Genomic DNA, 27,562 nt, shown 5'->3' on the forward strand with positions numbered 1-27,562 from the left:
TTATTTATTTCTTACTCTTAGAAAAGCTTGTTTTTGACTGGACTTAGACTTAGAGGTAGAAGCTGTCGGACAGGACAGCCTCCATCTCTTGGCAGTCTGTTCCTGGAGTTTTTCTTTGGTGTCCTTCATCCTCTGGGCCAATGGTTAGCATATTCTGTGGCCTCTTCCTAATTTTTCTTAGTACCCTGTTTCTTCAGAGCAACAAGCCGACGTTGGTGTTGCAGGACACAGGGAATAAGGTAACACTGAGTCTTGGGCACCGAGGTTTCTTACCTTCTCTGTTCAGGAGCTTTGCACAGCATACTGGCAGACACCATCTTCTTTAGAGAGATTGGAAAGTTTGTGGGTTCAGCTAGCTCTTTTGGGCCCCAGGTGATGATGCACAGTAGTATCAGTGAGTGCAAGAATATCTTTTTCCAATGGTTATTATTGGTTAAAATAGTAACCGAGTTGAGAACACTCAGATTGGCATCCACAGTGCATCCTCTGAACGGATTTGTGCTTGCTTTCTCTAGTCCTCCTAGTCTACCATGCTTTGTGGGGAAACCTGGTTTGTCATCCCCACTGATTCCAGCCACATAGCCCTTCCCTTCTTCACCCGGAGCATCTGCAGCAACTTCTGTGGCTAAACGCTTCTCATAGGAGGCTCAAAGTTTGCCTTTGTTGTCCACTTCAGTGAGTTTCTGGCAGCCCATGTTTGGGAAAGAGATGTTCAGCTCTGTCTTGAAGCAGTTGCTTGCCTCTGAGACACAGCAGAGATGATAAACTCTTGAAGTAGAATTACTGAGTAAAAGGATTTGTTTTTACAACTCCTAAAACCTGATGCCAAATTGATTTACAGAAACATGAATTGACACTCCTGCCAGGCATGTGCAAATGTCTAACTTAAAGCTCATTTGCCAAAACTAAATCATTTACTAAAAAATTGGAAATTCGATAGGCTGCCAAAACTTTTTTATTGCTTTAATAAAACTTTATTGCATTCATTTGACTACTTGGGAGGCCAGCTGAATATTTGTTCATATCTATTAGTTAATTATACTTATTTGGGTTTGAGAGCTTTGTTCTAAGTATTCACTTATGTCTTAAGTGTTTAACAATATGTTAAATTCATCATATACAGTACATACACTATGGACTTTACTAAAGACTGATGTTCTGATAGGACGTTAGCCTTTTATGAAATTATGATATTAACATGTCATGGTTTTTTTTCCTGTTATGTTTTATATATTTGCATGTTGAGGATTATGTTTTTGTGAAGTAAAAAAAATTGTTTTGGTATATTCTTTTGTGACTGTGTGTTGCTCAGACAGCCCTCCTAGAAAGGACTCCCTGCCACGTGACCAGGCGTGTGCTTAGCTTCAGCCGCTAGCTGTTAGCCTTTTAGGTTTTGCCTCCGCTTTTGAGCTGAGGGCCCACTATTTTCAGGATCATCTTCAGCCAGTAAAGAGGCACTGAAGCTTGGCCATTTCTGCCCAGTGCATGATCCCTCTAATGGGTATTTCTGGCCTAGAGCAGGAGCCTGAGGGCAGTTCCTCCTCAGGAAAAGAAGCCCATTCCAGCCCTAAGGAGCTGCTCTGCACAAGTGTTTGAAGCGCTGTGTCTAAATGCCGCAAGGGGTAGACTGTGGCAGAGACCTAGACGCTCAGCTCAGATCTTCAAAAATGGACTTGTTGCCCAGTTAAATGGTACAGCTGGTGGACAACCTCCAGCTATAAGTTCCTTCTTGATCTTCCTCAGCTTTCATGCCATGATTGCTCTTGTTCTCAAGGCAGCCCTAACCATATATAGAACAAGAAACTTGTTCAAGGGCCTAGCTGGTCTACCCAGACTGGGACGGATCTAATGGGAAATCTTGGCTCCGGAGCTCCCCTTGGGGCTAACCGACTTCTTTCAGATCCACATTCCCTGCCCGATCCTGCTTCCTCCTCTCTACCTTTCACACTGTTGCCTACCAGTGAGGCTTTCACCTTCTAACCCATTTCAGTGTCTGCTTCCTAGAAAACCCAGCCTGTGACAGGAGCTACCATGCTTTTAAGCTTAGCTGTTCTTCCCATCCTGATACTAGAGAAACATTCACATAGACTTGGTTCTATTTTTAAGAAGGACTTGACTTCTTATATTTCAATTTTGTATTCATCTGCAAATTATTTTGGTGTGGTGTTAAGTGAGGATCTAACCTGATTTTTCTTCCTGTGGTAGGTGGCACTGAACATCTCTGCCTCTTGTCTTTTATGCCTTTGTGTCACCCCCTCCCCTTGAGTGTGGGCTGGACTCAGTAGCTCAATATTAGATTATAAATAACTGCAGGTCCTGTCTTGAGCTCTCTCTCGCCCTTTCTCTTGGCTCACTTATTACACTGACGGGGAGGAAGCAGCCTATTGCAAGCAGCCCTATGGGAGAACCACGCGAGGTGGCGAGGAGCTCAGGCCCTCAAACCAATAGAACAAGAGGAGCTCAGACTGTCTAGCCAACAGCCTGTGACGAGGTGAAGCCTGCCAGCCACCAAGTGACTGAGCTTGGAAGCAGGTCCTTCAAGCCCAGCTGAGTCTGGATCATAACTGCAGCTCCAGCTGACAGCTCAACTGAAACCTCATGAGGGATCTTGATTGAGTGAAATGTACCCAGTTAAGTTGCTCCCCAGATTCCTTATTCAAAGAAATTATGATATATGTTTGTAGATTTCAGCTCTTACGTTTAGGTGTAATTGGTTATACAGCAATAGGTAACTGATATATTCCTAAAGGAACAGCCAGCACTTGCAGCTTTATTTGTATTTTTTGTTTGTTTGCTTATTTGCTTAACAAGCTAGAAGTTTACTTCTTGTACAGTTAACAGGCCAAGCCTAGGAAGGTGATTCTGCTATTCTTGACCAGCGGCTCCCATTTAAACAGCTGCATCTCAGGCAATTGTTTAAATCTGACCTTCTCTAAATTAGAAGGACAGGAGAGAAGGACCAGAAGCCCAATCCTTTGAGCAGCAAGACTTGGAAGTGGTATTTTTCAATTTCACTTATATCCCATTAGCTAAAATCTGATCACATGGTTGTACCCAGTTGCATAGGTAGGTTTGAAAATGCAACATCATTTATTGATCATGCCTTTCCCCTACTGAATTATCTTTCCTCTCAACCAAATGTTGTATTCTGTCCATTGATCCTTAGCTGTTGCCAGAATATTCCTCTCATTTCTGATTTTTTATACATTTTATACAGTTTTTCATTATTACTTTCCTTTCTGAACAAACTAGAAACTACTTTTTTATTGTCTGCAATTACAAGCAAATGGTTAAATCAGTATGCCCAATTTTTTAAAACTATTGGTATTTTTAAAGTTTTATCAAAGTCAAATATTCATATAAAAAGTACACAAATTACAAATGTAATTTCAACGAATTTTTACAAAATGGACACAATATGTAACCAGCAGCCAAAAAATCAAGAAATGAAACATCACCAGAGCTAAAGATTCCCTTCCAAAACTTCTGGGAATCGTACATTACTTTTATCTGTTTCAGAACTTTATATAAAGGGCATCATAAAGTACATACTCTTTAGTGTTTGCCTTATTTTGCTCAGTATTATATTACTGAGATTCATCGCCATCATTGTCAATAGTTAGAGCTCATTCATTCTCATTGCTATATATTATTCCATTAAATGAACATACTATTTGTTTGTTTACTTATTTATGGACATTTGAATTGTTTATAGTTTGATGGCTATTACAGATAGTGCTCTTTTGATCATTATTGTACCCAAAATTTGCCCATCAAAATTCTGTTTTGAATTATAATAAACCCACACATTTAGGGGAAATCGACATTTTTCCAGTATCCAGTCTTACAGTTCATAATCAAATAAACGTGTATCTCTATTAAATCTTTTTAACTTTTATACCTCTCAAAACAGTATTGTGATATTATCCATTCGCATCTCTCACATTCTTTGTTAAAGCTACTCTTTGGTGTATATAGTCTCTGCTGATGTTGAGTTTCATAATACTTAAAAGTGATTATTACTAGTACATAGCAATGTTATCTTACGTATATTTTCTTTTATTCCAGACAGTTTTAGAATACTGATTCTAAACTCTAAAGCAGCAGTCCCCAGCCTTTGTGGCACCAGGGACTGATTTCGTGGAAGACAATTCTTCCCATGGACGGGGTGGGGAGGGGATGGTTTTGGGATGATTCATGCTCATTACATTTATTGTGCACTTTATTTCCATTAGTATTACATTGTAATATATAATGAAATAATTATACAACTCACCATAATGCAGAATCAGTGTGAGCTTGTTTTCACTTGCCACACACTGATAAGGTTTTTTTTTTTTTTTTTGCGGTACACGGGGCTCTCACTGTTGTGGCCTCTCGCGTTGCGGAGCACAGGCTCCGGACGCGCAGGCTCAGCGGCCATGGCGCACGGGCCCAGCCGCTCCGCGGCATGTGGGATCCTCCCGGACCGGGGCACGAACCCGTGTCCCCTGCATCAGCAGGCGGACTCTCAACCACTGCGCCACCAGGGGAGCCCACTGATAAGGTTTTGATACGAGTGTGCAAGCAATTGATTTATTATGGTCTCTGTGCAGTCAAACCTCTCTGCTAATGGTAATCTGTATTTTCAGCCGCTCCCCAGCACTAGCATCACTGCCTCAGCTCCATCTCAGATCATCAGGCATTAGATTCTCTTAAGGAGCACACAACCTAGATCCCTTGCGTGTGCAGTTCACAGTAGGGTTCGCGCTCCTATGAGAATCTAATGCCGCCGCTGATCTGACAGGAGGAGGAGCTGAGGCGGTAATGCGAACAATGGGGAGCGGCTGTAAATACAGATGAAGCTTCACTCGCTCACCCGCCACTCACCTCCTGCTGTGTCCTGGTTCCTAACAGGCCATGGACCTGTACTGGTCTGCGGCCTGGGGGTTGGGGAACCCTGCTCTAAAGGGAATGCTTCTAATGTTTAATGAAACATTATTCATATGATTATTTATCATTGAATAAAAGCTATTCATATAATATTTTTAGTGCTACCTTTTATTTGGTTGCAAGATCTCCATTCTCTTCATAATTCTTTCTCTAACATGGGTATATTACTGTGAATCATGTGAGCCTGTTATGTACTTATTAGTCTACTTTTCTACTTTCCTTTCTTCCAGTATTCTCCTGGTTTTCTTCCTACCTCACTTCTTTCCACCTCACTTCTTTCCATTTTCTTTTCAGGTTTCTCCTCATTATCTAACCTTTTATTGCAGGAGTGTTCCAGGGCTCAGTCTTGGGACTTTGCTTTTTAGTCTCATTCCCTTAGTGAGTTCATCCAGTCATATGACCTTAAATACTATATATATGCTAGTGACCAAAAATGCAAATGTATACTATAGATCTCACCTCAGAACTCCAGCTTCTTATTTCTGCTTGTCTATTTGTTATCATCACTTCAAAGTCTAAAAGGCATCTCACACTGAACGTGTCCATAACCACATCTTCCTCCCAAAACCCACTCTACCTCAGTCTCTCTTATCTCCGTTAAGGGCCACCCCTTCCTTATAGTAGCTCAGGCAAAGTCTTTCTCTTACATTCTATAAAATCCAATTTGTCAGAAAATCATGTACGCTTCAATGTACACCCAGAATCTGACCACTTTACCCCTTCCCCTGCCATTAGCCCATTCTGAGTTTTCTCTTTTTATTTGGATCACCATAGACATTCCAAAACAATTTCCTGCTTCCATTCTTGTCTGCGTACATCCTTTCCTCAATAGAGCAAAAACTTAGATACTATTTAATCAGTTCTCCACTCAAATTCTTCCTGTAACTTCCATCTCTTGCTGGGTAAAATTCAGTGGGGTCCTTACATGATTGACCTCCCAATCGCTTTCCTTCACAGGCCCCATCTCACGGTCTTCTTTGTTCACTCTGCTTTAGCCAAGCTGGTCTCCTTGCTGTTTATTTCTTTTTTTTTTTTTAATAATTTTTATTGGCGTATACAGTAAGCCCCCTATATATGAACCTTCAAGTTGCGAACTTTCAAAGATGCGAACATGCAAAGTTCCATCAACGTCAGGTGTGAGTGAAATTGCAGCTTGCCCTCTGTCTCCTGTTGCTGACTGTCCTTTAGCTCTACCATCTCCCACCTTCTCTCCCTCATCCAATCAGTAACTCTTCTTGCCTGTTCAGCCCCTGTATGCCAGCTGTTGTACTGTACTACTGTACTTTTCAAGGTACTGTACTGTAAGATTAAAACTGTTTATATTTTGTGTTTGTTTTGGTATTATTTGTGTAAAAAGTATTGTAAACCTATTACAGTACAGTATATATAGCCGATTGTATTAGTTGGGTACCTCTGGTAACTTTGTTGGACTTAGGAATGAACTGGGCTTATAAACGTGCTCTCAGAATGAAACTCATTCGTATGTAGGGGACTTACTGTAGTTGATTTATAATGTGTTAGTTTCAGGTGTATAGCAAAGTGAATCAGTTATACATATACATATATCCACTCTTTTTCAGATTCTTTTCCCATGTAGGTCATTACAGAGTATTGAGTAGAGTTCTCTGTGCTGTAAAGTAGGTCCTTGTTGGTTATCTATTTTATATATAACAGTATGTGTGTGTTAATCTCAAGCTCTTAATTTATCCCTCTCCCCCACCCTTTCCACCTTGGTAACCATAAGTTTGTTTTCTACATCTGTGACTTTATTTCTGTTTTGTAAATAAGTTAATTTGTATCATTTGCGGGGGCATATTCCTGCCTCAGGGCCTTTGCACTTGCCGTTCACTCTCCTTTGAGATATTCTCGTGGATTACTGAATTGCCTCCATCATGTCTTTGCTCAAATATCACATTCTCAGGTCATCACTGACCACCTTATTTTATTTATTTATTTATTTATTAACATCTTTATTGGAGTATAATTGCTTTACAATGTTGTGTTAGTTTCCGCTGTATTACAAAGTGAATCAGCTATATGTATACATACATCCCCTCCCTCTCGCACCTCCCTCCCACCCTCCCTATCCCACCCCTCTAGATGGAATGACCACCTTATTTTAAACTGCAAACCACCTCTCCTCCTCAGTGCTCCCTTTGCCTACCTTTCCCATTTCTTTTATTCAGTAGCAGTTTTAACTTTAGAATATACTGTAGAAATTGTTCATGGATGTTGTTTATTACTTAACTCTCCTCATCACCACCCTAATAGAATATAAGCTCCATGAGAACAGGAACTTTTGTCTGTTTTGTTTACTCTTGTATCTCAGTCTTAGAAGAGAGCTTGACAGATAGTGGGCACACAATGAATACTTGGGTTTTTTTAATTAAAGTACAGTTACTGTACAATTTTATATAAGTTACAGGTGGACAATGTAGTGATTCGCAGTTTTTAAAGGTTATACTCCATTTATAGTTATTATAAAATATTGGCTATATTCACCATGTTGTACAATATATCCTTGTATTTGACTTATTTTATACATAGTAATTTGTACCTCTTAATCCCCTACTCATATATTGCCCCTCCCCCTTTCCTTCTCCCCACTGGTCACCACCAGTTTGTTCTCTATATCTGTGAGTCTGCTTCTTTTTTGTTATATTCACTAGTTTGTTGTATTTTTTAGATTCCACATATAAGTGGTATCATACAGTATTCGTCTTTCTCTATCTGACTTATTTCACTTAGATTGATGGTCTCCAGGTCCATCCATGTTGCTGCAAATGGCAAAATTTCATTCGTTTTTATGACTGAGTAGCATTCCATTGTATATATGTACTACATCTTCTTTATCCATTCATTTATTCATGGACACTTAGGCTGCTTCCATATCTTGGCAATTGTAACTAATGCAGCTACTAACATGGGGTGCAAATATCTCTTCAAATGAGTGTTTTTGTTTTTTTCGGACATATACCCAGGAGTGGAATTGCTGGGTCATATGATGGTTCTAGTTTCAGTTTTTTGAGAAACCTGCATACTGTTTACCACAGTGGCTGCACCAATTTACATTCCTACCACACAATGAATATTTGTTGACTCATTCGTTGAATGAGTCAAGAATAACCATTATAAGCCTATTATTTATTTAGAGTTTAGAAGGTAATTCCCAGAAGAGCTAAAAAACCAAAAAGGTTAAAAATTGTTGCTGGAAATGGGCCTGAGCATGGAAAGGGCTATGTGGGAAAGGGATAGTTTTCTTTATAAACCCTCTTCTGCTATTTGATTGTTTATGTCATAGGCATGTATTACTGTGATCATAATTCAAAATACTTTTAAATAAGCCAACATGGCTGGAAAATCATGGGATGATAACAATGTAGGAAGGCTGGCCAACAACAATTTACTTTATAGTAAATTGCTCTAAATCTGTTTTGAGAGCAAACTATTGAATCTGCTAATGGCAGATACAGATGGTACAAAAAAATAACCTTCCTTTTGGTGCTGGGTATAATTTTAAATAGAATCGGAATCTCTCTTATCATACTTTAAAGGGACTTCAATTTACTTACGTGATCAAGCTTTATATTATTACATTAAGTTGCACATGTTTCACAATGAGTGTAAATTGTACAGGGTGTCATCATTCAAGCCTTTTATGTAAAATGTGATTTTCTGATTCTTTAAATGTGGGTGGAGAAATGATCAAAATAATTTTTCATACACAGATAACTGGTGTATGTGAATGCTTGCTAATTTGAGGAAGGAGGTGGAGAGTAAAGGATGGAAGGAACAAAAATAATTTTGTCTAAGGCTGCAAGTGACATACATTCAAACAATTGCTTTTTCAGAGTCCTCAGGCTTGTTTCTATTCAATGTTTACTGAGCTTTAGAGAAGACTGAATCCCACCATGGCAAGCTGCCATCTTTGTCAGAGCAAAGAGCTGTTTACATTCAAGGCACATAATAAGTGCAATGTGAAGTAAAAAACAGTGTGAGTTCTATTATGGCTGATTAGTCCATTGTACACTGTTTCAACTAACATCTTTCTTGTGCTAAAAATAGTGAGAAGCCACGGGACCTCAGGCAGCATGATCCATCAGTGCTGTACTCTTTCAGGAGACTGCCAACAAAAGCTGCCTCTAACTCCCCAGAAAAATAAAAGGGCCACTTACAAGCTTCAGTGTCCTCCAAAATATGTAGTTTAACTGAGCTGTTTGGAAACCTTTCAGAAAATGAGATGCAGAGAACGAACAACTTCTAAAATGTAGATCTGCCTTGTCAGTAACTTCCTTTTCTTGATATGAATGTCATAAAAGTCAGTTGGTTGCTATTAAACTTGCTTCCTTAGCTGCTTCTTAATCAGAGTAACAGTGGCATGAATGCGTATATTGATGCATCAGCCACCAGGAGCCTAAATAAATAAATAAGTCTGTCTGTTTGAAGTGACAGAGGAGAGGAAGGAGGAATATGAATAAACTGAGGTAAATAAATAAATAAATAAACCAGGTCATTTCATCACGAAGTCAATAGCTCTCCGCATCGGAGGGGAGAAAACAAACTGCTCTCTATTCTATTGAAAGCCTGGAAGAATTTGCACGGCAGTAATCCCAAATCCAGAGGCAATCTATTAAGAACTCGGCATTACTGATCCTGAGACTCAACTGATAAGCACATTCTTACCCCTACCTCCCCCAACATTAATCCTCTTAAAGATTGTGCTAAGTAATGAAAGGGTGCCGTGAAAGAGGTCCCCCTTTTTATTATAACCACACAAAATGCTTGTGTAAATGTTTCATTAACACACTGCTGGACTAGTATTTAATATCCTTTGCCTCCCTCCCCTTGGACCCCTTGGTAGGGGCTCCTGCCTGGAGCATGACTAAATGTGTGATTTACACATGTTTAAGAGAAACATTCCCACACTTGAATGCTGTTCCGTGACAAAGGGAGGGGAGGGGCTGAGAGAGAGGTGTTGAACCTATTGTAGACATTTTAATTTAAAATTCTCTTTTTTTTAATGGGCTTTAAAAGATGAATGACTTCCACCCACTTATCAGTCTATGTTTCATTTCTGTGTTCTTTCTAACTGCTGGTCTCTATGTAAGTGCCCTTGATAATTTTGAGGCTGGTCCTTTTGGAGGCATAGTGAGATGCTGTAATATTCTCAGAAAAGCGAGATGAATTCCAATGTGTAGCCATTGTGCAAAGGAATCCTTTTCTAAACCACAGAGAGGCCAAAATAGATGACTTATCTTTACTTTGAATATGCTGAAGGATGCCAGATATTTTGTGGAAATATGCATCCTATGTTTTTTCTCTGTAGTCATCTAATTACAATCTGATGTTTTGTGTTCTTTAGCTAATCTAGTAAATCCTAACAGGATGCCTGCATTATCTGATTTTTAAAACATGATATTTGGATATAAAAATAAACTTTCCTTTCAGACAAGCAAGATATGTCTATGGTACCTACTGAGTTAGTCAATATCCCGTAACAGGATGTATTGATGCAACTTGAAGATACAGAATCAGTCTCTCAAGAGCATAGTTTAAGTTAAATCCTGATACAGGATTCACATCCAGACGCGTGCTATTGGGCCAAATCCTTAGAAAAAAATTTTGTGTTGCATTCCAAGAGACTCCAAACTGAAATTAATATATAAGGAAACCGAACACAAACGTAGCCACTTTTTTATACAGTGTCTTTGTCCTGAGTGTCGTTCATTTAATTTCAGTTTACCATGAGCATCTGGACACAGATGGGGTCACTGGGTTTGGGTCAGAACCACCTTTGGGTCAGTGTGGATAGTTTGTGTCTCCAGCTGCAACTGTGGTCTGGTCTCAGAGTAAATAGATTCATTTAAACCAACAATGCCCTGGGGGATAAACACTTAAATGTATTCAACCTTAGAAGAGCCGAAAACATCAATATGTTCATAAAGCCACTTTGATTTGTATTGACTACAGTCATGCTGCTAATTCGTATACATCATTGTTTACTTCACAGCGCTTTTAACATGACTTTTGATTTATAGAAATCGTGATTCAATTTCTACCAAGAAGTGGTGAGCTCAGACCTCCCCCAGATCCTTACTTTCTCTCTGCTGTGACAAAACTGAAAGAGGAACTCTCCTGTCACAGCATTAGTAAATGGTTGTATAGCAGCTTATGTGCACTTTTGAAACAAAATTTTCATAGTAACAGGTAATGGCAAAGTAGATTGCCCAAATAAGGGCAATCGGTTATCTAACATGTTATTAACATGTTCAGAGCAAATCCATTGATTTACACTGGGGCAAAGTCTATAAGCTGTATTTCCCACTCAGAAAATCTGTGTTAAGCAAAGGAGAAAATTCACTGGACAAGGCCATGTTCCATCATTTAGAACTTTTATTTACAGGAACCACTAGGGCACATTGCAAAGCTCCATAACTAATATACCCTGTTCCATGCAAATTATGCAATCTGCATCTCATAAGAGTTTTAGCTTTGTTTGTTTGATGCTCTGTCAAATGAAGACTGTAAAAATTCTTTTCTAGCAGTTCTTTTCTTTCTAAGCCATTAAAACAAGTGGCTTTAAGCCAAGCAAATGGGCTTCAGTGACCAGAACCGGATTTTGTTTTGTTTATGGGTTAGTTCCCAGACTTAAATCAGGATTGAAATATTTTGGATTTTCTTTAGCTAAAGTCGTGTCCAGAGGGGCAGTCAAACGAAGGTGTGGGTTTTATCAAGAAAAATGTTCATTGCTAAAAAGTTGCGTGAAAATAATATTGAAGCAGACAAAGAAATTCAGACCATAAGACAAAATGGTGACAGGAGAACGGGCATTCCTTTTTCTCAGATATGGATGAGCCAGAACACAACATATCCATGGCTCAAGAAAAATTCACAGTTCTGATGGAGATGAACTTAGAAAGCCTCCAGACAGCCCAGACTCGTCAGCATCTCACAGTTAATTAAAGAAGTGAGTGAAGGCATCAAGGCTTGCTCCCATCTGCCTGAATAATTCACTGCCTGTATCCATTATTAAAACCCGTTACTTCCCCACAATGATTCCCAGCTCGAGATGGATTGGTCTCAGAACCAAGAGATAAAGTGTAACAAGGCCTACAGCTATATTAATAAATTGAAATGAACATTTATTTGCTCGTCTAATTAGAACTGTAGTTTTTCCAAATAGTGTAGTAATGCATTACCTTAACAGGCAGCGCTACCTGCCTTTTGTGAGATAAAATGAACAGGAGGGCTTTGCTCCAGATTTGGGATTTTCTCTGCATAAAAACTTCTTTGGTCACCGCCGTTCTTTTCAACCATTCATTCCATCACTAATGCTCCACCGATCCTATCTCTCCAGGATTGATAGAAGCTTAGCTTTTGAGGTACTTCGTCAGAGGGCGGCAAAGAATCGTGCATATAGAACACGCATTCTTCTTTTGTCCTGTCTGTCTTTTTAAAGGGTTTCAGGAGGAAAAAAAGAATGTAAAGGTTTTCCCTACCCCCTCCCCATCTCCACTTCCCTTCATTAGGAGTACAAAGCATTAGAGCTCAGAGGTTCAAAGAACCTGTGCTTGGGGTTTGATTCCTGACTCAGTCGCTAACTGGTGCATAACCTCAGTTTCTTCCTCTGCAAAATGAAACTAATAGTATCCATTTTTGCAGGATCCATGTGAAGTTTAGAGAGAATGTCTGTGAAGGGTGGAACTCAGAGTAGGTGCCTATCGTGATAAGTTCTGTTATTGTTCAGCCATTCTTACCCTTCTCTGTTTGCAAATTAGATTTAAAAAGCATTTATCACATTCATGTGGAGGAGTCTTTCTATAACATAGCTAAGCTCTCAATTTCTGAAGTTCAGAAATGAATACTGTGGTATAGCAACATAAAACTTTTTCGTTATGAAGAATTTCCATAGCAAAATCTGGTCTCCTCCAACTAGGTGATAGAGTCTCAGATGACAGTTTGTCTTCTCCCTTTGCAGGCAGAGGGCCTAGGACACAGTAGCTTATAGGACATAGCCTCAATCATTGTTTTTTTTTTTACCATAATGATAAGTGTGGTTGTTACGTGAGCTCCTACGAATTAAACATTTCTCTGCTGTGACCTATGACCCCCTGAGGCTAGAGAAATCGGGCCTTCTTATTGATTTCATACAATTTCATACAGCAATCAAATTCAAATTCATGCTCCTGCAGACTTCAGCCTTGTGTTCCCCTTAAGAAGAATGTACTCTTTCTTAAAATGAGCAGAAATTGTACTTACCACAAACTTGTTTGAAATTTGAGGCCCAGTTGATTGAGCACTTTTCATTTTGATAAATGGGGAAATTTTTAAAATAAATTTGTGAGCTGTCAAAGTGAGCATCAGCTCCTTTCATCTGTTTTTCACCTTGCAGATAAGGTAGGAAATTACTGACGATTTCTTCCTTGGCAGGTTCTGGCCAGGGCTTCGTAGTTATAAGGAAAGGGATTAAGCTTAGTTTGAGACGAAGAACATTTCTCATTTTTCTCCAGTGAATTCCAAAACTGCTAAATAAGACAAACTTCACTAATTTTGAAACCGTTTGTGAAAGTAAAATTTAGAAAAAAAGAAAATAATTTGCAACATAGTAAATACATTACTGAGGGCTTCCCTGGTGGCGCAGTGGTTGAGAGTCTGCCTGCCGATGCAGGGGACACGGGTTCGTGCCCCAGTCCGGGAAGATCCCACATGCCGCGGAGTGGCTGGGCCCACGAGCCATGGCCGCTGAGCCTGCGCGTCCGGAGCCTGTGCTCCGCAACGGGAGAGGCCACAACAGTGAGAGGCCCGCGTACCGCAAAAAAAGTAAAATTAAATTAAATTAAAATTTTTTTAAAAAATACATTACTGAAAGATCTTATGGTGTGCCTTTACAGTGGCTTTGCTTCTGGGGCAAGAGTACAAATGAAACAAATCAGTATCAGATTTTATGTTATCTAAACAAATACAGTAAATTGTCTGGAAGCAGGCTCTTAATCAATATAAAACAAAGGGAAGCAGAATTCAATTTAGACACTCGTTCAATAATTCCTTACGCTGTATACTCTATGAAATGTTTAAAGACAATATACATTGGAACAAAATTATTTTTAGAGGTTTTAATAATTGTTTAAAATTTAAAACGAATGCACATTTAAGGTAAAAATTTCAACAAATACAGAAGGTTTATAATGTAAAAGGTAAGAGACTTTCATTCCTCATACCAGGACAACCAGTCCACTATTTAGTTGTAAGCATTATTAATTGCTGCTTGTATATGCTTCCAGAAACCTCCATGCATATGCAATTATATGTGTATGTTTCCTGATTTGTTCTGTATTACACGAATGAACTTGAACTATACATATTGTTTTATAATTTTTTAAATCTTAATATTGTATCTTGAATATCTTTCCCCATGGACCTATCTCCTTATCTTAAGGGTTGCATAACTTTTTGGTTTTTTAGCATAGATATAATATATTTTATTTAACTAATCCCCTGTAGATGGATAGGTAAGTTGCTTGAAATTTTTTGGTATTGTAGATAATGCTTCAATGAACATCCTTGTAGCAGCATACTTGTTCACATAATGTTTGAATCAATTAATCCATCCCATGTGTGATTTCAAAAACATATTGCCAAGTTTTTCTCCAAAATATAGGTTTAAAAAAGATTTTTCCACTATTTAATTAGATGGTCCCATAAGTCAAGGAATACAACCTAGTCAAGTCACAGCAAATTATTCCTATTTAACAATTAGCTATGAATTATATTCATTGAATGGCAATTATGCCATTTGACAAATGGAGTGTTCATTCATTGATTAGAGAATTAGCAATGGACCTCATTCAAAACAGAAGAAAATGTCCCAGCATGCCTGATCTGAACTCAGTTAATGCAATAGAGTTGCCAGGAACATTATTTCAGAGGCTAATTAGAACTAAATCTTGAGACGTTTCCACTATCCTAGATATCTTCAAAAGATTTTTTAGATTTTGTTTTTCCTGATTGGAATTGCCAAAGAGCATTCCAACACTATAACCCTTTGGCCCAATGGAAGAGTGAAATATAAATACAAAGTATTGCTATCTTATTAAAGCTACATTGCTTTTTTTTTTTTTTTTTTTTTTTTGCGGTACGCGGGCCTCTCCCTGTTGTGGCCTCTCCCGTTGCAGAGCACAGGCTCCGGACGCGCAGACTCAGCGGCCGTGGCTCACGGGACCAGCCGCTCCGCGGCATGTGGGATCTTCCCGGACTGGGGCATGAACCCGTGTCCCCTGCATCGGCGGGTGGACTCTCAACCACTGCACCACCAGGGAAGCCCTACATTGCTTTTTTTTTTTTTTAACGTGGAGCATGAAAAATTTAAGATTGGTGTAGGCGGCTTTTCAAAGCTGGATTTTCAGAAGGAGATCAGAGGAGGAAAACAGAGTAGGGTCTTCAGCTTAGATGGTTTCCACTTGAGGTAGAGGAGAAGCTGGATATTCAACTCTACAAGGGAGGCAGTGTCAGTTCTTCCCCCAGTTCCATAGTCATGGAACCCATGGCTTTTAGCTGAGCACATGTGGCCCAGATTAAAGACCTCGTGCTTGGGAGTGGACATATAACTAAATTCTGCCAAATAAGTTATGTGCAGAAATAATGTGTGCAACTTCCAGAGTATGCCTTTAAAGGGAAGAGGGTACCCTCTCTTTCCCTCTTTCCCCTCCTGCCTGCTGAAATGCCCAAGTGGTTGCGAGTCATGTTGGATCTCTGTGACAAAGAGATGCAGAAGCAGTAAGGTAGAAATGCACCTTGGAGTGATGCACTTCACGGCTTTCTGGCTTACGCTCAGACTATTACAGGAGAGAGAACTAAGCTTCTGTTTTTCTTTTCCATTATATTTTGAGTTTCATTTCCAGCCGTCAAACATTGATCCTAGCTATCAAAAGGCTCCAGCTTTTGAGATTCTCAAACAACTTAGATTGTAAGTCTTGAGAAAAGCACTTCTCTTAGCAGCGCTGTCTTTGCTTCCGCATCTGTTTGTAGACTGTGTGTGTACTGAATTAGTTCATCAGTCCCTTAGGGCTTTGCTAAAAGCAGCAAGAAGGGTCCAACACATGCCAACGTTCTGTATTACTTAGGAGTCAGTAGACAGCGTTCCTAGAGTCTGAAAAAATGTTTTGCCCTGTTTAATATGGGTCATCCAGCTTTACCCCCTGCAATAGTGCCCTCATTATCCCACCTCTTCCATTAAGCAAATTAAACATTTTAGGTTCTATTACTTGAAGCATCCTTTCCTGCCCACACCCCCCAATGGTTCTGATACCATAGTCTATTTCAATTAGGAGTTACATTTGGCTGTGCAAATCAGAGAACTGAAAATTACTAGCATAATGTGGAGGAGGAAGGAGGAATGCCTTACATCAGGAGAAGTACAGAGCACCGTTATTGCTCTGAATATATGATTCTCTTCACTTTTTTCTCATGGTCTAGTGCAGACTGGCTAGTTGGTTCCGGCTACTACAGGAGAACACACAGAACAAAATCTGTGCCTCTCAGCAGCTACTGTCCTATTTTAAGTAGCTTTGAGTAACTTCCTCTTATATACCATTGGCCAGATGTATGTTATGTGACCACCTCTAACTGCAAAGAAGGCTGGGACTGTGGCTTTCTAAATCAGGGCAGAGTCACTTCCACCAAATTAGGATTTGGGCTGTCAAGGAAGTCAAGACAGAAGGTTGTTTTATTTTACCCAGGTCATGATCCATTCTAAAAATTTGATATGTTGACGGTTTATTGCAGTGGAAGATTTTGTATTCTCCCAATCCAAAAAATATACATCCCCCTTTGTATTTCTGTAAATATATAGAGAGCTTTTAAAGGGTCCCCTAAGGGAAATGCTTTCATCAGTAGAGTCTCTCATTTGGGCATCTTTACTAAGAAATGCCAAAAAGGCATATATCACCTGGGTAGTATAGCTCGTGATCTGGCATCAGAAATAACGGTGCAGGGGGGAGGAATCAATTGGAAAATTGGGATTGACATATACACACTACTATATATAAAACTGATAACTGATAAGGACCTATTGTATAGCACAGGGAACTCTACTCAGTACTCTGTAATGGCCTATATGGGAAAAGAATCTAAAAAAAAAAACAAAAAACAGGTATATGTGTAACTGATTCACTTTGCTGTATACCTGAAACTAACACAACATTGTAAATCAACTGTACTCTGATAAAAAGTAACTAAAAAATGAAAAAGAAATAACGGTGCAGAGTATGAAAGAGCCGTCAGTGCCCAAAGCTCTCTTTCCTGGGAGGTGTCTTTTTTGACATGAAAACAGTGGATCTTGTGTGCTTAAAGAAGTATGTCAGAACTGCTCTCTAAATGAGAGAGACAAGAGGAGGGAAGGAAAGGGAAAGGGAAAAGGGAAAAAAAGGAAAACATCAGATGAAGTGACATGACTGGGTTAGGTAAGCTAATCACACTTTTTCTCCCTGAAACCCTAGGAGCTGTAGCGAAGAATTTAAATAAAACATGCTGTGTCTCCAGCCCGCTGTTCGTGATGTTCTGTGGTCACTATCATTTTTCTCCTTCTGGGAATTCAATTTGTCCCTATTATGCCAAGGTCACGGATTGAGGGATCTCAGTGGTCATCAGGGCTCTGCCTTTGAAGCAAAGGGTCAGTGCGTTAGTACAAAAGGGAATTAATCCAGTGTGCTGGCTCACCAAATGGTGGTTAATTCATTTAAAAGGAATGACCAGGGTTCCTATTCTAGGTATCCATCTGGACAATCAGAAGCCTCCCTTCTCCCAAACAAGAACTTCATTAATGAATATTCAGCGGAAAGTATTACTTCATTGTCAGCTCTAATTGCTAGTTTTACCTTATTAGTAGAAGCATTTCTGTGGCTGAGCCTGACATGCATTTGTTTGCACACTGTTATTAGTCAAGACTCAGTGAAGTCTTGTAATTAACACCTCCACATTATCTCATGCAGTGAAAGCAAAGACAAAACCAGATGACTCACTTTGTTTTAGCTTTGCTCTTGTTTTCTGATATAGAAGCACTTAAGGAGAAGTGTAAGCTCATCAGAATGCCATATGGAGCCAACAGAAACCATAAAAGGGTTTTCAGGAAGCAGTGCATGGAAGTTCATTAAGTGAACAACACCACAATCAACATGCTGATTTAAAACTCTACCTGGCACTAATAAATTGCACAGGTACATTAGCTGCATTGCACATAGCAACCATTCCAGGTCACTGATGAAGGATCCACAGTTCCCAAGAATCAGGGGAGATAACATATTCTCTGTAAACGTAATGAAGTTAATGATTCACAGGACAATTAAATAGCTTTCAGAAACCTTATCAGTTTAGAGATAAAGCAGAGCAAGACAATAACTGTATTTTCATCATTCCTACCAGTTCAGAACACTATGTCTGAAAGCTGGCTACCAGCAGAATATAACTGATATTTCCGTGGGAGAAAGGGTGGCAGGGGAGAATGTCAACAGTTCATATTTCAGTTTTATATTTGGAAAGAGATCTTTTTCTAAATGCCTCTGTTAAGAAAAAACGTCTAGCAAAAAAATATTTTAAAAACCAAGATAACATCCTGTCTTTTTCACTGAATTTATAAAAAGTTTAATTGTTTAATTTGTATTTTTAAATGAAAAAGTAAAACACCAAACCTTAAGAGAGAGATACCATCATCTGAAATTTTAGCAACTGAATCTGCAAAATCTGTCATGGTTTAAAAGAAAGAATTGCTTATTTACTGTTTGCAAATACTTCTTTCCTAAGACAATATAAAAAAAGTGAAAAGCAGCAACAATTGAAAGGAGGAATAATATATATGCAATGGCATTGCAGCCTTTCGATTAGAAATTATTCCCAAAGTAATGAAGAATCTAGCTATTAAATTTAAATTGCTTGATTTACTTGTCCTAGCTGAGTGGTCAGATAGCAAATCGTGTTTTCAAATGAAAACAGGCCCAAAATTTTAATGGACCCCTGTCTGTACTAAATTTCCAATAGTACAAAAGTATCCATCAGAAAGAAACAAGAATGACCTATCCATGCTATGCAAAGCAATCCACAGATTCAGTGCCATCCCTATCAAAATTTCAATGGCATTCTTCACAGAAATAGAACAAACAATCCTAAAGTGTGTATGGAACCACAAATAACCCCATATAGCCAAAGCAATCTTAAGAAAGATTGCTGGACTATTTACAATAGCCAGGTCATGGAAGCAACCTAAATGCCCATCAACAGACAAATGGATAAAGAAGTTGTGGTACATATATACAATGGAATATTACTCAGCCATAAAAAGGAATGAAATTGAGTCATTCATTGAGACGTGGATGGATCTAGAGACTGTCATACAGAGTGAAGTAAGTCAGAAAGAGAAAAACAAATATACTAACACATGTATGTGGAACCTAGAAAAATGGTACAGATGAACCAGTTTTCAGGGCAGAAGTTGAGACACAGATGTAGAGAACAAATGTATGGACACCAAGGGGGGAAAACCGCGGTGGGTTGGGGATGGTGGTGTGCTGAATTGGGCGATTGGGATTGACATGTATACACTGATGTGTATAAAATTGATGACTAATAAGAACCTGCAGTATAAAAAAACAAACAAATAAGCAAACAAAAAGAAAGAAAGATGACTGGAAACATCACATTCACTGATTTCGAGTTATATTACAAAGCTATAGTAATCAAAACAGTATTGTTTTGGCACAAAAACAGATACCTCGATCAATGGAAGAGAACCCAGAAATAAACCTATGTTTATACAGTCAATTAATCTATAACAAAAGAGCCAAGAATATACAATGAGGAAAGGACAGTCTCTTCAATAAATTGTGTTGGGAAAACTGGACAGCCACATACAAAAGCATGAAACTGGACCACTATTTTATACCATGCACAATAACTAACTCAAAATGCATTTAACACTTGAACATAAGACCTGAAACCATAAACTCCTAGAAGAAAACATGGGTGGTAAGCTCCTTGACATCAGTCTTGAGGATGATTTTTTGGATCTGACTCCAAAAGCAAAGTCAACAAAAGCAAAAACAAACAAGTGGGAAGACATCAAAACTGAAAAGCTTCTGTACAGTCCAGGAAGCCATCAACAAAATGAAAACTCAACCTATGGAATGGGAGAAAACATTTGCAAATCATATTGAATAAGAGGCTAATATCCAAATTATATAAAGAACTCATACAACTCAACAACAACAAGAACAAACCTAACCCAATTAAAATGTAGGCAGAGGATCTGAAGAGATGTTTTTCCAAAGAAAATACACAGATGGCCAACAGGTACATGAAAAGATGCTCAGCTTCCCTAATCGTCAAGGAAATGCAAATCAAAACCACAATGAGATATCCCCTTATACCTGTTTGAATGGCTATTATCAAAAAGACAAGAAATAACAAATGTTGGCAAGTATGTGGAGGAAAGGGAACCCTCGTACACTGTTACTGGGAGTGAAAATTGTTTCAAACACTCTGGAAAACAGTATGGAGGTGCCTCAAAAAACCAAAAATAAAACTACCATATGATCCAGCAATTCCACTTCTGGGTATTTAGCCAAAGTTAAATGAAAACACTAACTTGGAAAGATATATGCATCCCCATGTTAACTACAGCATTATTTACAATAGGCAAGACATGGAAAACAGCCTAAGTATCCACTGATGGGTGAATGGATAAAGGAAATGTGAGATAGATGATAGACAGACAGACAGACATATGTATGTGTGTGTGTATATATATATGGAGATATATATATATGTAATTCAGCCATAAAAAAGAATAAAATAGTGCCATTTGTGAAAACATGGATGGACCTTGAGAGAATTATGCTAAGTGAAATAAATCAGGCGGAGAAAGACAAATACTGTATGATCACACTTATATGTGGCATCTTTAAAAAAAAACAAAAAACTCATAGATACAGAGAACAGATTAGTGGTTGTCAGAGGCAGGGTTGGGGGTGAGTAAAATGGGTGAAGTGGGATGCTAAGAGAATAAATCTTAAAAGTTCTCATCACAAGGGAAAACAAATTGTAACCCTGTTCGGGGATGGATGTTAACTAGACTTACTGTGGTAATCATTTCACAAATATATATTGAATGATTAAGTTGTACACCTGACACTGATACAATGTTATATCAATTACAGCTCTGGAAACACTGCTGCTGGGTTTGTAACTGACCAGGCCATGAGGGAAAGGCCCTTTTATAATGTACATGCATTTTGCATGGTCACCCTTATCATCCCCGTTGCAGCTCTGTATGATATTGGTTTATCACTTTGTGCCTGTACCTGGGCTGATGTAAATGACTGAGTCAGGACTGTCACTGCCTTCATGGGATTTGAGGAAATTATTAAACACAGCAGCTTCATCACTGAGGTCCCAGGGGCGCTCTCCCAAGGCCAGTAGGTATGTCTCTGTTGAAACTAGCAGAGCTTTCAGCAGGCTGGGCTTTGGCTCTCTATCTGTATTTCACCTCTGCCTAAAAATACCCCCATGAAAACATTTTCACATTCATACCACTGTGCAGGTTTTGGCAATAGACAGCTACTCTGCCCTCCTGGTGCAACGTCGGCCCTATTACACCAGAAGAACACAGTCTGAAAATAGCAACAGGGACTGTTTTGTGGCCATTGAATAGGAAGGCTAATAATAGCAATGCTTCATTGTTTGGCAAGGACTCAAGGCTACCCCGGCCAAGGAGCAGCACACGCTGCAATAACCAAATCATAAAATTTCTCCAGGGAATGGTGCAGCTTTTCAGAACATGTTTTATATTCTGGGGTTGCTTGGGAAGGAAATAGTTCAGGAGTTGTTTTGACATAAGTGTGGTTTGTTTCCAATTTGAGGGCAGGGGGAGGGGCTGAAGAGATGAGCCAGGAGGTCAGTCACAGAAGGGATGCAAAAATGTGTCGGCAGGGAGTTCCTGACAGGTGGTGAGAGGGCCGTGGCTCCGGAGCCCAGGCCTGGTGGGGAGTTTGTCCCCGTCGGGTTCCCAGTGCTCTCAGCATCGCCTTTCACACTCCTGTTATGTTTATTTCTGTTGAACTTAAAGAGTGACCTTTTCCAAACTGCAGTGCATTGTTGACCCACATGCATTTCTGAGACCTAATTTCCCTGAATGCCTTCCTTGTTCCTGCAGAAGAGAACTGTTTGAGAAAATAGGAAGAGGCCGAGGATAAAGAACATTGGCATGGAAATCTTTGAGGCATTGAATCCTGCCTGCTATTAATAATTTAGAAGTGTTTTTAATGCCCTGATATGGAAGGAAGGTTTTTTGACACCAAAGGCATCTAAATATTAATTTCAGAGGAATTGGTTGTTACCAGCAGTTAACATCCATTTTGTTAGTTGACCTCCCAAGGAAGGTTAATGCACTAAAATCTGGTCATTAAGTATAGTAACAAATGTTTTTTCAGGGAGGTTATTACTATCATAAACTCTAATCCATGGTTCACAGGCTGCAGCCTCTAGTGCAGTGCTCTGACTAATGAAGAATTAACTATTTCTGAGCAGTTAATAAAGAATTTTTCCCCCCACCAATCAACATACTCTACATGATCCTTATAATTACTAAAAGCATTAAGCTCTGGGTATGAGTTGCCCACATGTCAGACCAGAATTCTGCTCCGAGTAAATGACAAATGGCAAACCTAATCCCATTTCACTTAATTTTTTTTCCTAACATGTTCACTGAAATAAGAAATAATGGAATTCCTAAGTATTAGAAAAAGATGGTCCAGTAGGAAGCTTTTGCTAAATGAGAATTGATGAGGTCTTTAGTCATATTTTATTGTTACGGAAGATTTTATACTGTGGTTTAGTTCTAGCTAGAATTGAGAAGTTAATTGGCTACAAACAGGGCTTTTTGGCTTGTTTGTTTTATTTTGTTTTGCCCTTATTAAAGAACATGCTCATCTACAAGAATGCAGGAAGCAGAGACTTGTGTGAGAAACACACATGTGTTTCTCAAAACTCATCACAGTAAGAGGGAAAAGGTACAACCTAACCTTTCTAAAAAAGCTCGGGGCAGTGTTTTGCTTTTCAACCTAAAGGTCGTCCAGAATTAATTAAAGTCACTTTCCGGCTGAGGATGGAGCATTTGGCTTTACTTTGAAGGCTCAAAGAAAGTTGCTCAGTTCTTAGAGACCCGAATTTAAAGCAGCACAGCCAAGCCCTGGGTCAGCCTTTAGGAAGAAGTAATCTTTTGAAATCAAAAGTCTGAACAGTTAATACACTAAGGCCTTAGGTGCCTCTAAAGACATAGGCCAGAGTTGACAGCATAAAATAAAAAAAGAATCGCCTACTTTTCCCTGGGACAATCACCTCTCGTTCAAGTAGGATCAGCCTTCACATTTACTTATACCCTTTCCCCCCTTATTTTTAACTTCAGCTAAATCATGTCTTTGAGGCAGTTGCCCCCGTATTGAACAGGGAAGGAGGGAAACCATACTTAGCCAAAATCAAAGGGACACTGTCTTACAGAAAAGAACACGTATTTTGGAAAAGTTTGCGTTATACATGAAAGCTTTAAAGGGGTCAAGTACACTGACGGTAGCTCACCATCTCAAAATATTTTTGTGGAAGATTCAGCACACTGTAGCCAGCCAAGTAACCAGCAGGGCTAGGTTATCTGCACACGTTAGGACTATAAGACCATTTGTGTGTTTGACACTTTGCTCGAAAATAACTGCATTCATTTCCCACTTACTGGTGATGGCAAGAGACTTAGCCTTTCTGAGCCTCAGTTTCTCCATCTGTAAAATAATATTAGAATATCTACCTTGGGAAACAGTTGTAAAGATGAGTGATAATATACACCTGGTACACAGAGGGTCCTAACATATTGGTATGACTTTGCCTTATACAATGTCCATTGCTTTATGTATTTTACATTTTATGAAAGTAACCAGAATCCCCACAAAACCTTTTGGGCTGAAAATTGGACTCAAGGGAGTAATAACACGTTAGCGTGACTTCTGAGAACTGGGATTTTACTGAGTCCAGCTTATCCGTCACAGCCCCATCATTGGACACAAAGCCTTCCCTGGTTACCTCAGACAGAAATAAACCTCCCAACTTCTGTGTTCTAATTTGCTTTGTCCTTTTCAAATACCATTCTTCTCACTCATTCTTTGCTTAGAGTTACTTGTAGACACATCTTGGGTCTATGTTCTCAATACTTAGTGCAGTGCACAAGGACTAAAAAGGGTTCATGAATTTCGATAACTTGCATTTTTCCTGCCTAACCCATGGTGGGTGAGTGAATGAATGAATGACTTTGGGGATCACCTGCTCTTTCTTTATTCTTTTACAGTGTATCCTCCCTCCCACTTTTTTTTTTTTTCACTTGATGTCTCTAGAAGTTTGCCCTACACCCTCCCCACTGTTTCCCCACGGTTGATCAGTTGACAGTAAACAGACAGCCAGAAAGCGGGTGTTTGCATGGCTGGGTCATTTCTAAGCTGGGTGTTTGAGGATCAGGGGTTTCCTGCACTTTGACAAGGATTCTGAAGTGAATACAGTGGACAGGAAGCTGCAGCTCGAGACCCTATAAAGATGAATCAAGGTGTCTTTTGAAGTCACTGGTTTCCCCATATCCTTATTGCCATAGCCCTCATGGTTCATAGAAATCACAGGAAAGAGAGGTTAACGTTCCAGGATTACTAGTGATTTGCCATGCTGACCTTTGGCATGCTCTTTATCCTCTTTGGACTTTAGTTTTCTCATCAATAATAATAGCTTACCCTATTCTAATTACTTCATAGGCTTGCTAGGCAAATCACATGATCAGGTAGTAAAGAACTTAGTTGAGAGAAAAGTATGATATAAAAAATATTACCGGGCTTCCCTGGTGGCACAGTGGTTGAGTCTGCCTGCCAATGCAGGGGACACGGGTTCATTCCCCGGTCCAGGAAGATCCCACATGCCGCGGAGCGGCTGGGCCCGTAAGCCATGGCCGCTGAGCCTGCGCGTCCGGAGCCTATGCCCCTCAACGGGAGAGGCCACAACAGTGAGAGGCCCGCATACCGCAAAAAAAAAAAAAAAAAAAAAAAAAATTACCACTAGAAGTAGACATTACAAGAGGATTAGATAAGTTAGTGTAACTTACTTTTCCTTACTGATTAATGTCATCTGAATCAACTTATTAATAATGAGAAAAATTAGATTTGTTTAAAAACAAAATTCTATTAAAATCAGGAAGAAGCCATAGAAAGGAAGTTTGATTCACTACTGTAACCGGTTAAGAATATTGACATAGTCACTCTCATAATGCTCATCCTACCTGCTCCTCACAGTGAATATCCAATACGTTTGGAAAAAACAACGTGGTGAGATGCTATCACAGCACAATGGTTTTCTTAGGTAGACCAACAGTGGAAATCGAGGCTGTCCATTTAATACCCACCCCCTTCTCCTCAACATGTGCACACGATCATTATTTAATGGTGAACGAAGGGTCTCAGTGACTCTTCTCAAACCTGAACACATATAATTTCCATTCCCACCACCAATTCCGGTCAAGGCAGTTCTGAAATGGAGCGAATGCATTTAAGTACAGAGTTGACACTGCATCGAGTTCTGGTACTTTCCTGCTCATAAGGAAGAGGAGTGTAAATGCTTGGAAACACACAGTTGAGAGAATCATTGAAAATGGTTCAATGTCTTCATCCTCTGAGAATGCGCGTGAGCATGTGCGTGTCTGTAGTCGCTCTTTCATGAAATGTGTATGTGTCTGTTTTGATTCTGAAGCGTCCCTTTGCTGTGGGTAGGTTTCACAGAGGGGTTCCAGCTTGTAAAGGTTAACCGTGCAGAACTCAAGGCTTTGTGCATTTTTGCAAAGGTCACATTCATCAGCAGTTCCGGAAGGACTGCTGGGCAGAGGCTTGGTAACCACCCCATGATTGAACCATGGCTCTGGGTTTCATTTCCTTAAGAACGCTGCTACAGTCCCTGGTTGTGTCACCAAGAGATAAAGAGGCTGCTCAGTCACTTGAAATTCAATTTGTACATTACTTAAATCCAGCCCACCTCTTTCCTTCACGGTGCTTGGCAGCCGCGTGCTGGCACTCTGCATTTCAAATGCCTGAGCTGCAGGAAGCTGTTTAATAAATGGCATAGGTTTTGATTAATGTAACAAGCTGAAAATAGACCATGATGTAATGCATATCTCAGCAGGAATCACAGATCAAATTGGACAGTTCAAGGGACCATGCTGTAGCAGAGAGTTTTCTCCAAAGAAATGTATTTTATGTTTTTACAGCACCTTGAAGGGTCAAACTGTAGAATGTGTACATTTTGGACCTGGAAGCCTGCCCTGTGGGTCTATGAATAGCAATTACAGTTGACCACACAAGAAGCTCCAGAGAAAATAAGATATTTGACATTGACTCAGGTCTACGAAGGGTCATCTATATTTCACCAGAAGCCCTGGCATTATTTTTTTTTTTTAAACCACAGATAAACAGAAACGCTAGTAAAATTCTGGTAGTATCTGTAAACTCAGTTATTTTTTAAGTCAGGCATTTAGTTTCATCTAGTGATCTAAAAGCCTCATGTAGCCCTATACATAAAAGCACTGATTTAAACTTTCCTTTCTCAGTGGATAAAGTAATTGCGATTCATGTTCCTTGGTTCTAGAGAGGAAGATCAGTGAAAAGGAAAACAATAGCCTTGTATGCCAAGATCCCCTTATATTTGCTAAGGAGTGGTGTATTACGTAAAAGAAATGTGGGGTCGTTTTTCTTAATTAAGTGAGTGATATTGAAAGGTTAAAAACAGAGTCTAGAATGTACTAAAAGGAAGAAATAAAGGAAATAAATTCATTGCTCTTAATTACTGCTTACTGAGTCTATACTCTGTGAGTTGCTTGAAATCACTTTGGGTATTTAGTCAAAGTGTTGCGTGTGTGTGTGTGTGTGTGTGTGTGTGTGTGTTGGTGTGGGGTTGTATAATAGTGGTAGAAGATGAGGTCAATCATTCTATCTTGCTACAAACAGAATTAGACTACAGGAAACGTTTTTACATTTGTGTTTTTCCCTACAGGTAAATTTCACTTTGCCACTGTGAGAATTTGTATAATTTATGAATGATCTCACACTCTGGTTGCTGTAAAGCAATTGACTTGTTAAGAGTTATACTGCCTGTGAGGGAGAGCCAACATTAATACTGTTGGGCCTTTAGAGTCACTTTTTCCTGAACTTGCCTGTCTAATCAAAGTACTTTCTCATGGGGTATTCAACTAACACAGCCAAGGTCACAGATTCAATAAAAATAAGTTAATTTCAAGCAGAGGAAAACTCTCCCAGCCACTGTCCACAGTCCTAACCAAGCCAATTATTTAACACGAGATTATCAACAATTAAGTAATATCTATCATCATCATTCCATGACAGACAACAAAAATTGCTTAAACCATACTATCCAGACATACCTTGTTTTCTTGTGTTTCACTTTATTGCACTTCACAGATACTGTGTTTCTTATAAATTGAAAGTTTGTGACGACCCCACGTACATCAAATCTATTGGGGCCATTTTTCGAACAGCGTTTGCTCATTTTGTGTCTCTGTCAC

The 27,562-nt window shown here is 39.3% G+C and overlaps 1 pseudogene; it reads right to left on the reverse strand.

Moving 5' to 3' along the window:
• On the reverse strand, positions 1–27,546 carry LOC117200570 (40S ribosomal protein S6-like; annotated as a pseudogene).
• Positions 27,547–27,562: the final 16 nt, after the last annotated feature.

Source organism: Orcinus orca, chromosome 3 (assembly GCF_937001465.1).
Source record: "Orcinus orca chromosome 3, mOrcOrc1.1, whole genome shotgun sequence".
NCBI lineage: Eukaryota > Metazoa > Chordata > Mammalia > Artiodactyla > Delphinidae > Orcinus > Orcinus orca.